Source organism: Heptranchias perlo, unplaced genomic scaffold (assembly GCF_035084215.1).
Source record: "Heptranchias perlo isolate sHepPer1 unplaced genomic scaffold, sHepPer1.hap1 HAP1_SCAFFOLD_47, whole genome shotgun sequence".
In the NCBI taxonomy this organism is placed as follows: domain Eukaryota; kingdom Metazoa; phylum Chordata; class Chondrichthyes; order Hexanchiformes; family Hexanchidae; genus Heptranchias; species Heptranchias perlo.
In genome coordinates this window covers 1,063,620-1,079,472 of record NW_027139484.1, presented here as the reverse complement: position 1 = coordinate 1,079,472, position 15,853 = coordinate 1,063,620, and the positions used below count along the sequence as shown (strand labels likewise).

General features: G+C 51.1%; 1 non-coding gene across 1 annotated transcript; it reads left to right on the top strand.

Moving 5' to 3' along the window:
* The first annotated feature begins 15,488 nt into the window (after window positions 1–15,488).
* trnam-cau (transfer RNA methionine (anticodon CAU)) lies at window positions 15,489–15,561 on the top strand. Its single transcript has one exon. It is a non-coding gene; the product is annotated as a tRNA-Met (tRNA).
* Window positions 15,562–15,853: the final 292 nt, after the last annotated feature.

Genomic DNA, 15,853 nt, shown 5'->3' with positions numbered 1-15,853 from the left:
CTGTTAATTACAGTCAGTTTAACAAACACATTACATCAGAAACTTTGACTCCGATGTAAATAATGTGGTGAATAAAACACCAAGATCTCAAAGTCCAGGATATTATCTTAATCAGACCAGTCTCAGGAATAAAGTTTAAATCTGTTCTCATACAAGACTGATCCAATAATAATGCGCGGGTCCATTTACAGTTTTTATATAATTGTATTGACCATGTTCACTCCTGGAGATTCATTTATAAATGTTACCGATTCTCCGCATTGTAGACTGAATCCACGGACACAAGCGTTTCACTATGTCCGGCAGTTTACCAGTTAAAATATGAATATTGAGTCAGTGACACGCGGACAGTTAAAGGGCAGGTTGAGGATTGCAGCCTAGAAATGACTGTGGGTGATATGAGGGGACGGACACTGAACGTGTCCCATTGACATTCCTCTCTCCACTATTTTACTGCAGATGTTTACCCGTTTATTCCACATTGGTTAACGGCTCCAGTAAAATTCGCCCCGTGTAACACTGAGCTGAGCTCATGACCCGATTTGACCTCCATCACAAAGGCCCCGTGATTCCCTCACCCGCCTCCATTCCTTCCTCAGCCCATTGCCATTGAAACCTTCCTCAATGCCTCTGTTCCCTCCAGACTTCATTCCTCCAATGCACTCCTGACCGGCCACCCAACCTCCGCCTTCCATAAACGAGAGCTCGTCCAAGACTCTGTTGTCCGTGTCCAACCAGCACCAGGTCCTGCTCGGCCTCACTGACCCTCACTGGCTCCCAGTTCCATATCACTTAAATTTAAAGTTCTCATCCTTGGGTTTAAATCCCTCCATCCACCCCCCCCCCCCCCCCCGCCGCCGTCTTCACACCTACAGCAAACCCACCAATGACCTCCTCAGCCATAGTTTACTGGCCTCCTTTGCTGGGACTACTCTCGCTTGGTTCCACTCACCTATCTGATCATAGCCAGGAGAAGCTTCTCGTCCCACCCTATCACCTTTATCTCTGATGTCTCTAAAGATTCAATCGTTGGCTCCCTCCTCTTCCTCATCGACATGCTGCCCTTTCGTGATATAGTCCACAAACACGGATCAGCTTTCAGATGGACGCTGATTAAACCACCGCCTCTCTTGACCCTTCGTGCAGGAACAGAGAGATATGGGGTTATATGTGCACAAATCGTTGAAGCTGGCAGGGCAGGTTGAGAAAGGAGTCAAAAAAATCATACGGGATCCTGGGCTTTATAAATGGAGACATAGAGCACAAAAGTAAGGATGTCATGATGAATCTTTATAAAACACTGGTTCGGCCACAATTGGAGTATTGTTTCCAGTTATGGGCCCCGCACTTTAGGAAAGATGTGAAGGCCTTCGAGAGGGTGCAGTCGAAATTTACGAGAATGATTCCTGGGATGAGGTACATTTTTTACGTGAAAAGACTGGAGAAGCTGGGGTTATTCTCCTTGGAACAGAGAGGGTTGAGAGGAGATTTGATACATTTGTTCAAAATCATGAAGGGCCTAGATAGAGAAGATAGAGAGAAACTGTCCCCATTGGCGGGATGGTCAAGAATCAGAGAACATTAATTTGAGGAGTTTGGCAAAAAAACCAAAGGTGTCATGAGGAAAACTTTTTTCCGCAGCGAGTGGTTAGGATCTGGAATGCACTGCCAGATGAGCTGGTGGATGCAAATTCAATCATGGCCTTCAAAAGGGAACGGCATAAGTACTTGAAAGGAAAAAAAATGCAGAACAACGGGAAAGGGCGGGGGAGTGGGACGAGCTGGATTGCTCTTGCATAGAGCCGGCACCTACTCGATGGGCCGAATGGCCTCCTTCTGTGCAGTCACCTTTTATGATTCTATGACTCCAATGTCTTTGCGTTTGTCAGTCCCACATTTTGTTTCAGTTGAGACACAATTTCCTCCAATTAAAAATTGGGAAGTCCTAGCGACGGATTCCATCCCACCCCTGGCTTTTTGATTGGTGAGTCGCTCATCACTCCGGTCCCCCATTTCTGGCAACTTGTGCATCCACAGTTCATTTGTCCTACTTTTGGCAGCCGTGACTTCAGCCATATCCACGGTCCAGTTCGCCCTTCACAAGCCCCTCCATCTCCCTCTCCCCGTTTCAGGTGCCAGCCGTGGCTCAGTGGTACCACTCTCACCTCTCAGTCAGAAATTTGTGAGTTCAAGTCCCACTCCAGAGACCTGAACACATAATCCAGGCTGACACTGCAATGCAGTACTGAGGGAGCACCGTACTTTCGATGGTTAGTACTGAGGGAGCACAGTGCTGTCGGATGGTCAGTACTGAGGGAGCACTGTGCTGTCGGATAGTCAGTACTGAGGGAGCACTGTGCTGTCGGATGGTCGGTACTGAGGGAGCACTGTGCTGTCGGATAGTCAGTAATGAGGGAGCACAGTGCTGTCGGATAGTCAGTATTGTGGGAGCACAGTGCTGTCGGATGGTCAGTACTGAGGGAGCACTGTGCTGTCGGATGGTCAGTACTGAGGGAGCACTGTGCTGTCGGAGGGTCAGTACTGAGGGAGCACAGTGCTGTCGGATGGTCAGTACTGAGGTAGCACAGTGCTATCGGATAGTCAGTAATGAGGGATTGCAGTGCTGTCGGATGGTCAGTACTTAGGGCGCACTGTGCTGTCGGATAGTCAGTATTGAGAGAGCACATTGCTGTCGAAGGGTCAGTACTGAAGAAGCACAGTGCTGCTGGAGCGTCACGACTGAGATAGCGCAGTGTTGTCGGAGTGGCAGTACTGAGGGAGCACAGTACTCTCGGAGGGTCAGTACTGAGGGAGCACAGTACTCTCGGAGGGTCAGTACTGAGGGAGCACAGTACTCTCGGAGGGTCAGTACTGAGGGAGCACAGTACTCTCGGAGGGTCAGTACTGAGGGAGCACAGTACTCTCGGAGGGTCAGTACTGAGGGAGCACAGCAATGTCGGAGGGTCACTACTGAAGGAGCGCTGTGTTGTCGGAGGGTCAATACTGAGGGAGTGCAGCAATGTCGGAGGTGCCAACTTTTTTCGGACACAATGAAGCGGGGGCCCATCTGCCCTCTCAGGTAGGTGTAAAAGATCACCCGGCAATATTCAAAACAGTGCAGGGGAGTTCTCCCGGGTGTTCTGGCAAATAACTTTCCTGCAACCAACATTACTGAAACCGATTGTCTGGTCATTTATCTCAATGAAATGTGTGGGATCTTGCTGTGTGCAAATTATATGTCGCGTTTCCTACATTACCACAGTGAATACACTTCACAATGTCCTTCATTGATTGTTTTGGGATGTCCTGAGGCCTTAAAAGGCGCTATATAAAGGCAAGTTCTTTCCTTCTTTCAAAACTTCCATGAAACCCATCTCTTGCTCCAAGCTTTTGTCATCCCTGTTAATATCTCTTTATTTTGGGCCTTCTTTCGGGCACGATCGAGTCCGGCTCTACTCTGCCAAAACTGCTCAATATTCCAGGATCATCCTGGAATGTAAAGATAAACCCCCGGCTTCTCTTCTCCACCACAAACCATCTTCATAAATCCCTCTCTCTGCCCCCTCCACACTCGCCTGCAACGAAAAGTGCGAGGAGCTAATGGAATTCTTTGTCACTAGGATTGAGACCATCCGTTCAGCTGCCTCCCTTTCCCTAGCCCACCAAGCAAAACTTCCCCTATGGTTCCCCCCTGCCCTCGCCCTGAACTCACATATTTCTCTTGTTTCTCTCCTGTCTCCTCTCATACTCTCTCCGAGCCCATCTTGACCATAAGACCCACTTCCTGCTCCCTCGACCCTATTCCCACTAAACTGCTGACCACCCAACTTCCCTTCCTGGCCCCCATGTTAGCTGATATTATGAACGGTTCCCTCTCCTCAGGTATTGTCCCCCTCCCCTTCAAATCCGCCATCATCAGACCCCTCCTCAAAAAACCCAACCTTGAACCTCTGTCCTTGCAAATTAACACCCCATCTCCAAACTCCCATTCCTCTCCAAAGTCCTTGAACGTATTGTCACCTCTCAAATCAGTTCCCATCTTTCTCTCAACTCCATGTGTGAATCCCTCCCATCAGGTTTCTGCCCCTGCCACAGTACTGAAACGGCCCTCATCAAAGTCACAAATGACATCCGACGTGACGGTGACGATAGTAAAATATCCCTCCTCATCCTTCTCGACCTGTCTGCAGCCTTTGACACGGTTGACCACACCATCCTCCTCCAACACCTCTCCTCCGTCGTCCAGCTGGGTGGGACTGCGCTTGCCTGATTCCATTCTTATCTATCCAGTCATGGAGAGCAAATAACCTGCAATGGTCTATCCTTGAACCCTTCCTTTTTCTCATCTACACGCTGCCACTCGGCGACATCATCCGAAAACACAACGTCAGATTCCACATGTACACTGACGACACCCAGCTCTACCTCATCACCACCTCCCTCGACCCCTCCACTGTCTCCCATTTGTCACATTGCTTGTCCGACATTCAGTCCTGGATCAGCAAAAATTTCCTGCGACTCAATATTGGAAAGAGCAAACCCATTGTCTTTGGTCCCTGCCACAAACTCCGTTCCCTAGCCACCGACTCCATCCTACTCCTTTGCCGTTCGCAACATTGGCGTCCGATTGACCATGAGATAAGCTTTTGACCACAATTCGCTCCATCACTAAGACCGCGTCCTTCACCTCCCCAAGATCAGCTGTCTCTGCCCCTGCCTCAGTTCATCTGCTGCTGAAACCAACATTCTTGCCTTTGTTACGTCCAGACTGGACTATTCCAATGGTCTCATGGCCGGCTTCTTATCTTCCACTCTCCATAAACTAGAGATCATCCAAAACTCTGCTGCCCGCATCCTAACTCGGACCAAGTCCCTTTCTCCCATCACCACGTCCCGCATCCTAACTCGGACCAAGTCCCTTTCTCCCATCACCACGGCCCGCATCCTAACTCGGACCAAGTCCCTTTCTCCATCACCACGGCCCGCATCCTAACTCGGACCAAGTCCCTTTCTCCCATCACCACGGCCCGCATCCTAACTCGGACCAAGTCCCTTTCTCCCATTACCACGGCCCGCATCCTAACTCACACCAAGTCCCTTTCTCCCATCACCACGGCCCGCATCCTAACTCGGACCAAGTCCCTTTCTCCCATCTCCACGGCCCGCATCCGAACTCGCATCAAGTCCCTTTCTCCCATCACCACGGCCCGCATCCTAACTCGCACCAAGTCCCTTTCTCCCATCACCACGGCCCGCATCCTAACTCGAATCAAGTCCGTTTCTCCCATCACCGTGGCCCGCATCCTAACTCGAATCAAGTCCGTTTCTCCCATCACCACGGCCCGCATCCTAACTCGGACCAAGTCCCTTTCTCCCATCACCACGGCCCGCATCCTAACTCGGACCAAGTCCCTTTCTCCCATCACCACGGCCCGCATCCTAACTCGGACCAAGTCCCTTTCTCCCATCACCACGGCCCGCATCCTAACTCAGACCAAGTCCCTTTCTCCCATCACCACGGCCCGCATCCTAACTCGGACCAAGTCCCTTTCTCCCATCACCACGGCCCGCATCCTAACTCGGACCAAGTCCCTTTTTCCCATCACCACGGCCCGCATCCTAACTCAGACCAAGTCCCTATCTCCCATCACCACGGCCCGCATCCTAACTCGGACCAAGTCCCTTTCTCCCATCACCACGGCCCGCATCCTAACTCGGACCAAGTCCCTTTCTCCCATCACCACGGCCCGCATCCGAACTCAGACCAAGTCCCTTTCTCCCATCACCACGGCCCGCATCCTAACTCGGACCAAGTCCCTTTCTCCCATCACCACGGCCCGCATCCTAACTCGGACCAAGTCCCTTTCTCCCATCACCACGGTCCGCATCCTAACTCGCACCAAGTCCCTTTCTCCCATCACCACGGCCCGCATCGTAACTCGCACCAAGTCCCTTTCCCCCATCACCACGGCCCGCATCCTAACTCGGACCAAGTCCATTTCTCCCATCACCACGGTCCGCATCCTAACTCGGACCAAGTCCCTTTCTCCCATCACCACGGCCCGCATCCTAACTCGGACCAAGTCCCTTTCTCCCATCACCACGGCCCGCATCCTAACTCGCACCAAGTCTCTTTCTCCCATCACCACGGCCCGCATCCTAACTCGGACCAAGTCCCTTTCTCCCATTACCACGGCCCGCATCCTAACTCGGACCAAGTCCCTCTCTCCCATCACCACGGTCCGCATCCTAACTCGGACCAAGTCCCCTTCTCCCATCACCACGGCCCACATCCTAACTCGGACCAAGTCCCTTTCTCCCATCACCACGGCCCGCATCCTAACTCGGACCAAGTCCCTTTCTCCCATCACCACGTCCCGCATCCTAACTCGGACCAAGTCCCTTTCTCCCATCACCACGGCCCGCATCCTAACTCGCACCAAGTCTCTTTCTCCCATCACCACGGCCCGCATCCTAACTCGGACCAAGTCCCTTTCTCCCATTACCACGGCCCGCCTCCTAACTCGCACCCAGTCCCTTTCTCCCAATCACCACGGCCCGCATCCTAACTCGGACCAAGTCCCTTTCTCCCATCACCACGGCCCGCATCCTAACTCAGAACAAGTCCCTTTCTCCCATCACCACGGCCCGCATCCTAACTCGGACCAAGTCCCTTTCTCCCATCACCACGGCCCGCATCCTAACTCGAACCAAGTCCCTTTCTCCCATCACCACGGCCCGCATCCTAACTCGGACCAAGTCCCTCTCTCCCATCACCACGGCCCGCATCCTAACTCGGACCAAGTCCCTTTCTCCCATCACCACGGCCCGCATCCTAACTCGGACCAAGTCCATTTCTCCCATCACCACGGCCCGCATCCTAACTCGCACCAAGTCCCTTTCTCCCATCACCACGGCCCGCATCCTAACTCGGACCAAGTCCATTTCTCCCATCACCACGGCCCGCATCCTAACTCGCACCAAGTCCCTTTCTCCCATCACCACGGCCCGCATCCTAACTCGGACCAAGTCCCTTTCTCCCATCACCACGGCCCGCATCCTAACTCGGACCAAGTCCCTTTCTCCCATCACCACGGCCCGCATCCTAACTCAGACCAAGTCCCTTTCTCCCATCACCACGGCCCGCATCCTAACTCGGACCAAGTCCCTTTCTCCCATCATCACGGTCCGCATCCTAACTCAGACCAAGTCCCTTTCTCCCATCACCACGGCCCGCATCCTAACTCGGACCAAATCCCTTTCTCCCATCACCACGGCCCGCATCCTAACTCGGACCAAGTCCCTTTCTCCCATCACCACGGCCCGCATCCTAACTCAGACCAAGTCCCTTTCTCCCATCACCACGGCCCGCATCCTAACTCGGACCAAATCCCTTTCTCCCATCACCACGGCCCGCATCCTAACTCGGACCAAGTCCCTTTCTCCCATCACCACGGCCCGCATCCTAACTCGGACCAAGTCCCTTTCTCCCATCACCACGGCCCGCATCCTAACTCGGACCAAGTCCCTTTCTCCCATCACCACGGCCCGCATCCTAACTCGGACCAAGTCCCTTTCTCCCATCACCACGGCCCGTATCCTAACTCGGACCAAGACCCTTTCTCCCATCACCACGGCCCGCATCCTAACTCGGACCAAGTCCCTTTCTCCCATCACCACGGTCCGCATCCTAACTCGCACCAAGTCCCTTTCTCCCATCACCACGGCCCGCATCCTAGCTCGCACCAAGTCCCTTTCTCCCATCACCACGGCCCGCATCCTAACTCGGACCAAGACCCTTTCTCCCATCACCACAGCCCGCATCCTAAATCAGACCAAGTCCCTTTCTCCCATCACCACGGCCCGCATCCTAACTCGCACCCAGTCCCTTTCTCCCATCAACACGGCCCGCATCCTAACTCGCACCAAGTCCCTTTCTCCCATCACCACGGCCCGCATCCTAACTCAGACCAAGTCCCTTTCTCCCATCACCACGGCCCGCATCCGAACTCGCACCAAGTCCCTTTCTCCCATCACCACGGCCCGCATCCTAACTCGGACCAAGTCCCTTTCTCCCATCACCACGGCCCGCATCCTAACTCGGACCAAGTCCCTTTCTCCCATCACCACGGCCCGCATCCTAACTCGGACCAAGTCCCTTTCTCCCATCACCACGGCCCGCATCCTAACTCGCACCAAGTCCCTTTCTCCCATCACCACGGCCCGCATCCTAACTCGGACCAAGTCCCTTTCTCCCATCACCACGGCCCGCATCCTAACTCAGAACAAGTCCCTTTCTCCCATCACCACGGCCCGCATCCTAACTCAGACCAAGTCCCTTTCTCGTATCACCACGGCCCGCATCCTAACTCAGACCAAGTCCATTTCTCCCATCACCACGGCCCGCATCCTAACTCGCACCAAGTCCCTTTCTCCCATCACCACGGCCCGCATCCTAACTCAGACCAAGTCCATTTCTCCCATCACCACGGCCCGCATCCTAACTCAGACCAAGTCCATTTCTCCCATCACCACGGCCCGCATCCTAACTCAGACCAAGTCCCTCTCTCCAATCACCACGGCCCGCATCCTAACTCGCACCAAGTCCCATTGTCCCATCACCTGTGTTCGCCGACAGACATTGGCTCCAGATCCGGGATCGCCTCGATTTTAAAATTCTCACCCTTGTTTTCAAATCCCTCCACACCCTCGCCTCTCCCCAACTCTGTAACCTCCTCCGTCCCTACAACCCTCCACGATCTCTGCGTTCCTCCAATTCTGAACTTTTGCAAAACACCGATTTTAATCGCTTCACTATTGGCGGGCGTGCCTTCTGTTGCCTGGGCCTTATGCTCTGGAATTCCGTCCCGAAACCTCTCCACCTCTCTACCTCTCCCTCCTCCTTGAAGGCACTGTTAAAACCTACCTCTTTGACCCCTGACCTAATGTCACCTTATGTGGCTCAGTGTCAAATTGTGTTTGCTGATCGCTTCTGTAAAGTGCATTGAGACGTTTTCCTCCGTTAAAGGAGCTGCATAAAGGCAAGTTGTTGATATTCATGTTTCAGTATGTCGAGGGGTCTGGGAGAGTGAGTCAATATGGAAAAGGGGTACCAAGGACTGTAGATATCCAGACAGTCCCCAGATTGTGTCATCATATCGAGGGATGTCTGTGAGTGAGCCAATATGTAAAATGGTTCCAAGGACTGTAGATATTCAGGGAGTCCCCAGATTCTGTCATTATTTACAGGGGTCGGTGAGAGTGAGTCGATATTTACAGGGATACCAAGGAGTGTAGATATTCAGGGAGTCTCCCGATTGTGTCAGTATTAATAGGGGTTTGTGAGGGTGAGTCGATATTTATAGCGATACCAAGGACTGTAAATATTCAGGGAGTCCCCAGATTGTGTCAGTATTTATAGGGGTTTGTGAAGGTGAGTCGATATTTACAGGGATACCAAGGAGTGTAGATATTCAGGGAGTCCCCCGATTGTGTCAGTATTTAGAGGGGGCTGTGGGAGTGTGTCGATATTTACAGGGCTACCAGGGATTGCACACATCCAAGTTGTATCCAGTCTATGTCAATATTTACCGTGGTCTGTGGGACTGATTTAATATTTACCGTGTTACCAGGCAGTGCACACATTTAGACAGTACACAGATTGTGTCAGGAAATCCAGAAGTGGATCAATATTTAAAAGCATCCAAAGCCTTTCTCATAGTCTGTATGAATGATTGCAGTGAAATCCATAGACTGTGCGAATATTTACAGTGGAATCCAAAGACTGTGCCATTATTTACAGGAAGATCCAGAGACTGCTCCAATATTTACAAGAGGATCCATAGACTTGCCAATATTGACGGGGTATCCAGAGATTGTACCAATATTCGCAGAATGGTCTCCAAACTGACCAGTAGAATGGTTCGGTTCCCATCTCTGAGTTTAAACCCATCCCTTGAGAAGTGGGAAGGAACTCTCTGAAATTAAAGGATTTCACTCAGAAATAATCTGCAATCTGTAAATGAAGCTGCTCTCCCTTCACATCAGTGCTGTCAGACTGTGGGTCTCATAGATTCTCTTCTTCCAAATATTTATTAAAATTATATACTGGGCGTTGGGCTTTCCATCTGTGTAATATTTGGTTAAACATTTGTTGTGATATAAATATTGTTGGATTTAAAGTTGTTAACTGAATCTGTTCGTTCAGTGACTGTAGTTAATGTCAGCCTCCATGGGCCCTATTTGTGTCAGTGGAGTGTTTCTCCCTGCTATTAATAAGCGACTACTTTCAACATGTTATCCCATAGTGTCAGTGGGAACATCACCTCCAAGGTGGCCGACGTTGCATGTCACGCCGGATTTATATGCGCGGATTCCGGTCACCATCTGGGCACATTGGGAGGCCGCGTCGCGCCGATACAACGGGTGTTACACGAACCAATGTATAGCCCAGTGAGCTGACACGTCGAGGGAGGTCTCACAGTGTCGGAACTGCAGTGAAATACATTGAAGTGTTTATAAACACAGGGAGCTGACACACCAGGGGAGGCCTCACAGTGTTAGAAAAGCAGTGTAATACATTGAAGTGTTTATCAGGGAGCTGATACACCAGGCAGGCCTCAAAATGTTGGACACGGAGTGAAGAACAGTGACGTGTTTATAAACACTGAAAACTGATACACCAGGGGAGGCCTCACTGTGTTGGACACGGAGTGAAGAACAGTGACGTGTTTATAAACACTGAAAACTGATACACCAGGGGAGGCCTCACAATGTTGGACACGGAGAGAATTACAGTGAAGTGTTTATAAACACTGAAAGCTGATACACCAGGGGAGGTCTCACAGTGTTGGAGACAGAGTGAAATACAGTGAAGTCTTTATAAACACAGAAAGCTGACACATATGCACATTGGAAGATCGGAACACGATTAGGCCATTTAGCCCCTCGAGCCTGTTCCGCCTTTCAATTAGATCATGCTTAAACTGTGACCTAACTCCACATATCAGCCTTTGCCCCAAATCCCTTAATACCTTTGGTTAACATAAATCATTCAATATCAGATTTAAAATTAACATTTGAGCTCGCATCAACTGCCGTTTGATGAAGAGAGTTCCAAACTTCTCCCACCCTTTCCCTGCAGAAGTGTTTCCGAACTTCAGTCCTGAAAGTCCTGGCTCTAATTTTCAGTCGTACACTCCCCAACCAGCGGAAATAATTTCTCCCTGTCTAATCGATCAATTCCTCTTCACACCTTGAAAACTGCGATCAAATTATCCCTTAATCTTCTAAATTCCAGGGAATACAAGCTTGGTTTGTTTACTCTCTCCTCGTAATTTAACTCTTAGTGTCCAGGTATGATTCCAGTAAATCTGCTCTGCACTCCCAAGGCCAATATATCCTTCCAAAGGTGTGGTACGCAGGACTGAACACAGTACTCCAGGTGTGGTCTAACCAGGGATTTGTATAGCGATAGCATAACTTCTACCCACGTATTCTGGTCCTCTATATATAAAGACCAGCATTCCATTAGCCTTTTATGATTATTTTCTGTACCTGTCCATGATATTTTAATGATCTATATACATGGACCTCTAAGTCTCTTGTGATTTTGTGATTTCCGTTCCCACTGCTGTTTCCCTGCACCTGTACAAAGTACAGTCCTGGTCCCACTGTTGCTGAGACCCTGAGCTTCTGCCATCTCAAGCCTTCATTTCTCCAACACTCTCGTCACCTCACATATTTAAATTAGTCGAGCGAGGAAATATCACCTGGAATCACAGAGCCTTACCCTGATATCTCACGGTGTGACCCATCCAGTTAAAACAGTCTCACCCTGAGATCTCACGGTGTGACCCGTCCAGTTAAAGGGGTCTCACACTGTGGTCTCACTTTGATACCCGTCCACTTAACGGGGACTCACCCTGAGATCTCAAGGTTTTACCTGTCCAGTGAAAGGGGCCTCACCCTCTGATCTCACGGTATGACCCGTCCAGTTAAAGAGGCTTCACCCTGTGATCTCACGGTGTGAAACGTCCAGTTAAAGGGGCCTCATCCTCTGATCTCACGGTTTGATCTGTCCAGTTAAAGGGGCCTCACCCTCTGATCTCACGGTTTGAACCGTCCAGTTAAAGGGGCGAGAGAGAGACAGGGGAAATTGTCCCAGCTCCAGAAACGCATGCAGGATCTGCTCCAGCTGCAGTCGATGGGGATCGATGTCCGGGAGGAACTCAGAGAGTTGAAGGATCAGCAAGTCTCGATCTTCACCTCCGAGGCCTCGAAGATCACCTTTCGGTCCAGAGTCCGCTCCGTGCGGCAGTGCTCGTGTTTCTTCTTTCAGAGGGACCTCTGGTGATCAGCAGCCTGAAGGAGGAAGAGGGCTCCGTGACGTCTTCACAGACCGACATACTGACGATCAGCAAGTCCTTTTATGCCGGGCTGTATGACGCGAAGCCCAGAGACAGCACGGCCTCTCAAACCTTGCTGTCCTCTGTCACGGAGGTCTTAGAGGACAGCGAGCGGGAGAGCATGGATCGGCGACTGACCTCGGACGATGCTGACAAAGGCCGTCCAGTCCTTCGAGAAGAGTAGAACTCCGGGGAGCGATGGTTTACCGGTTCATTTGTACTCGGCTTTGTGGGATTGGATTGGCACAGGCCTACTGTAAGTGTACGGGGGTATGCTTCTGGCAGGCAGCATGTCAGAGTCCATGAGAAATGACATCATCACCCTCATCTGAAAGCAGAAGGGGGAGAGGGAATAAATCAGAAATTGGCGACACATTTCCCTGCTAATGCTGACTACAAGATTCTGTCGAAGGCCATCGCCAACAGGCTCGAATCTGCTCTGGAGTGGGTGAACCACCCCGATCAGACCTGTAATTTACCCGGCAGGGCGACCTCCTTGTACTGCTCTGGGATACGTAAGCCTACGTGCAGGGCAGAGGGGTGAACACCTGCCTCTTCAGCCTGGGCTAGGGGAAGGCCTTCGACATAATATCCCACACATACATGATGGACACGCTCTACAAAATAGGGTTTGGGGAGGGAATCCGCGATTGGATCCGACTGCTCTATATGGACATCCATCGCGCAGTCCTAATCAATGGGCGGGAGTCAGAGAGTTTTCCAATTAAATCTGGAGTCAGGCAGGGCTGTCTTCTCTCTGCGGTCTTTTTCATGTGTTTGGGGTGTCCATCAGGAAGGACACAGGTATCAGGGGGATGACGATCCCAGGTGGAGGCTCTCAGGTTTCGGCCTCCTTGTACATGGATGACGTCACTGTCTTTTGCTCCGATCAGCAGTCGGTTCACAGACTGATGGGCATCTGCGAACGCCTCGAGCTGGCCTCAGGGTCCAGTGTGAACCGCAGTAAGAGTGAGGCGATGTTCTATGGCAGGTGGGAGACCCGATTCTTTGTCCCTTTCGCCGTCAGGTCCGGCTACCTGATGGTGCTGGAGATCGGTTTCGAGGCCCCAAGACTCCACCAAAAAAATGGGAGGAGCTGGTTGCCAAGGCCAAACAGAACCTTGGTATATTGAGGGGACGCTCTCTCACCGTAGCCAACAAGAACCTGGTGATAAGGTGTGTGGTACTCGCGGTGTTGTTCTACGTGGCCCAGGTCTGGCCCATTCCCACAGCTCCGTCACCAAAGTCATCCGAGCTATCTTCCACTTTGTCTGGAGAACGCGTCCACAGGGACACCGTGTACAAGCCCTCCAGACAAAGGTGGCAGAAGCGTCCCCAATGCTGCCTTGATACTGATGGACACCTTTGCGCGTGGCTGCCTACGGATGTGTGTGGTGCCCCGGTCTGCAAACACCAAGGGTCCCTACGTGCTGAGTTTCTACCTGTCCAATACACTGAGAAAACTGGGTCTGGCCATGCTGGCCGAGCAGAAGCAGGACCGCCCCGTCCAGCTGGACCGACCCAGATCCCCCCCTCCACCACCCACCTGTCCCAGGTGGAGAAGTTCCTGAGGAGGAACCACTTCGATCACAAGGCCGTCAGACAGTGGTCGCCGAGGAACGTTCTGTGGGTCCTGCAGGAAAAGGAGAAGGTGGTTCCAATCGGGCAATTCCCCGGCCAGACGGTCGATGCCATTTGGCAGAAAGTCTCGTCGCCGGAACTGACCAACAGGCAACGGGATGTGGTCTGGATGGTGGTGAGAAGGACCCTCCCAGTGCGGTCCTTCCAACACACACGGAATCTCAGCACCACCTCGAGCTGCCTTCAAGGCTACAATGGGGACGAGACCGTTGTCCGTCTCCTGGTGGACTGGACTTTCACGCAGAATGTGTGGAGAGAGATGCGTTGCTATCTGTCCCAGTTCATCTCCAACACCTCGGTAACACAGGACGCTGTGCTCTACGGGCAGTTTCCCAGAAGGCACACCGAGACAGATATCAACTGCTGCTGGAAGACCATCAACTCGGTGAAGGAGGCTCATTGGTCCTCCCAAAACCTGCTGTTCTTCCAGCTGAAGGAACGGTCCACGAGCGAGTGTTGCCGACTGACACACTCCAAGGTCCAGGGGAATGTGCTGCAGGACGCACTGAGGCACGGTGCAGCCTATGCAAGGGCTCGATGGGAAAAGGCTACTGTGTGAAGCCATCCCACCTTTTATTATGCAGAATGTATTGTATGATATGTAGTGTGTTTTCTATTGAAATAATGGGATCATAGTGTGTGCGATCTCTTTTGTATTGTTTTGAATTGAAATTGCGACTTTTACACTGAACTGTATGTATCCTTAAATTTTATGAAATAAAGTATATTTTGAAAATACAAAGAATTGATGCACAATGGCACTCCTCTGAGCAGCGAGAGACCTGTCCGACTGACAGAAAGTCTTTTTTTGCCTGAAAGTTAGCGCGGTTTGACGTGTTGTTGCTCAAAGGCGCTCCCTGCTGGTGAAAAGAGGCAAATGCTCGAGCAAATCAGCCGTGTTCAGACAGACACGGAACGCTTTCGGGTTTGAGAAAGGAAAAGCACCAACATTTTAAGCAGTAAGCAGTCTGTAAAGTGAAGAAAGCGGCCTTGAGCTCAATACCGTTTACTCCAAAACCACTATTTTGAGCCGGAATTAAACCAGCGATTTAAGAGTGATTTTGCTTTCAAGTTTGAATCTCTACACATTTTCTGCATTACCAGCTGAGCTATCGAAGGGAAGCAGCAAAGGTCTCTCTCTTTGGTGATTGTTCACAGTGCGCCATTTGACACTCCCCGACTCGTGGAATCACGTGGGCATGACCGAGACTGACTCGGTACCTGCTCATACCGCAGCGCTGTGGGAGTGTGAGCTCCCACTTACTCTCCACACCCTGGGACAGTGGAGAAATGGGGAACGTGCCTGACCACAATTCAGAAAACTGATGGTTAGATTTCGACCTGGATGGATGGTTTTTTCAAACTGCCGATTAGTTTATGACTTTGCACCTTGCAAACTGTCCTACATGTTTGTGCTGCCTGGATATCTAGACATCAAGTGCCTTCTTAGCGCAGCAGGCAGCGCGTCAGTCTCATAATCTGAAGGTCCTGAGTTCAATCCTCAGAGAAGGCATAATTAAGCTTTCTTTTTCCATCTTTGCTCAAGACCAAAATCAAGAATTTTTGCTTCCTGCAGCACACCAAAAGATTTGCTGCCCATTGACCTCTCTGTACCATAGCACGCAGCACCTCACGAAGGGGATAATCTCCGAAAGCTTGTGATTTTAAAATCAAATTGTTGGACTATAACCTGGTGTTCTAAGATTCCTTACATTGGAAAGTTGAAAGAGCGACCTTGAGTTAATTGCTGCTTCTTCCAAAAGTACACTCGCTCCTTCAAGCCGGAATTGAAACATCGATCGAAG